The 1,779-nt window shown below is 32.0% G+C and overlaps 1 protein-coding gene across 1 annotated transcript in view; it reads right to left on the reverse strand.

The window, feature by feature from the left end:
- Window positions 1-335: 335 nt before the first annotated feature.
- Window positions 336-1,779, reverse strand: part of g3bp2a (G3BP stress granule assembly factor 2a) — a 10,292-nt gene continuing 8,848 nt past the window's right edge. Inside the window, exon 13 of the mRNA XM_016495143.1 lies at window positions 336-1,779. This exon is cut by the window's right edge and continues 604 nt beyond it. The gene's annotated coding sequence lies outside the window, so the exon portion shown is untranslated.

Below are 1,779 nucleotides of genomic sequence, written 5' to 3' on the forward strand. Positions count from 1 at the left end.
AATGAAATAAAAATAACAATAATAAAAACAGTAATAAATAAACACCCAGCTGCAACATGTTCTACTCACACAAAAATGCAGTCTAAGTAAAATAACATGGCAACCACCTGCTAATACAAGAACATGTTATTGCTCCACCAAAATTAACTACATCTATAAACAGAGCATTTGTAAACCTCATAATAACTGCATGAAAACCAATGTTTTGCATTAGGATTAGAGGGTTAAAAGAATCTGATTAAATAATATGAGCGAATAAAACAAATTAAAGGCTGATGCATATTTTGGGTTGAAAAGCAGTTATCTGACCAAGCCCTAGGTGTATTGTCTTCTTGTTTCTCTCATGTAATCCAAACGTTCAAAGTATTTGGCTGACTGAAGTACTTTACATCTAAAAAGAAAGGCCATTGTGGCATTTATTTACACAGTAATTAAAATGTTCCAGGTCCCAAACTCAGAACACGTAAGAACTAGGTAGAGTTGATGGGGAAAGAAGTCTCTAGGTAGGACTGTAGGCATATTTTCTTCCAAAATCTTCTAAAAGTAAATGTATCTGCAACCAAAATGTCTTTTTACAGAGAACAAGCCATCCCAAAAAATGAACAAATAAAAAAAGAAATGCAATGTCCCTGATGAAGATTGTCCTAGAAATACTGCAATTAGTGCAATCTACCTGACATGGAAGACATTAAACATCAAAAATAGCACTACATCAAACTGTACTTACAAAATCAGTGCAAATTGTAGACGGAGTACCACTGCACAATGAAAACAGTGTCTACCCCACTGTACTTATGCTTCCTTCCATTCGTAAAGAACAGCATTAACACGTTCCTCATCATGAAAATGGAAAAAGGGTGTGGATATCAATTAAACAGATATACATGAAAAATAATAATAATGAAAAAATAAACAGCAGAAAATTCTGCTTACCCCAATAAGGCAAAAATTATAAAAAGACCAACAGTTCTTGGGGGGGGGAACTGACGAACACTTTTTCTAATCAGTGCTATTTAAAAAAAACAATTTAATTAAAAAAAAATGTAGAATGCAAAACTAGTCCATTTGGGAAAGTCAAAAATGCACCAGAAAAGTTTCTCTGTACCCTGTATAAATACTGTTATGCTTTAATTTAAAAAGAACAAGAACAACTGTTTGGATGTAAAATGAAACTCACATCACAAAATGAGATTAGGATTATAAAAACTAAAAAAGAAAAATGTAATAAAATGACTCTGCCTTAGAAAAAAAAAACATTCGGCATCAATCCAAAATGCCTTTACACAAAAATCATGGTACCTTTCCACTTTACAAATGCTTCCATTAATGCTCCATTCACTTATTCAGGCAGACCCAGAACATAAGAAAAATGTTTTCAAATCTGTACATTAAAAATAAAAACAAAAATAGTACATAAACAGAACTGGAGAGGACATGTCTTGTCTCCACTCTCAATGTCTTGTACTTTACCTTTCCTTCCCATACAAGTCATTACCATTAAATGAAATATTGTTAGCTCACAGTTATGACTACAGGTAGCCTTTAGCTTATTAATGAGCTGATTAGTGGAATTACCTAAATAATATGTATTAAAAGGCTAGCCTGAAAGAAAAAAAAAAGAAAAAATATATATATATATATATTTTTTTTTTTAAAAGCCACCTTTCAGTCTGCACATTTTACACCAACAGCAACTGGAAGGTAATCTAATACAAAATGTCAAAGAAACATCACAGAGCAGAAATTAGACTTCTATCAGCACTAAATATACCTAACTGA

Source organism: Sinocyclocheilus anshuiensis, unplaced genomic scaffold (assembly GCF_001515605.1).
Source record: "Sinocyclocheilus anshuiensis isolate Anshui unplaced genomic scaffold, SAMN03320099.WGS_v1.1 scaffold517, whole genome shotgun sequence".
In the NCBI taxonomy this organism is placed as follows: domain Eukaryota; kingdom Metazoa; phylum Chordata; class Actinopteri; order Cypriniformes; family Cyprinidae; genus Sinocyclocheilus; species Sinocyclocheilus anshuiensis.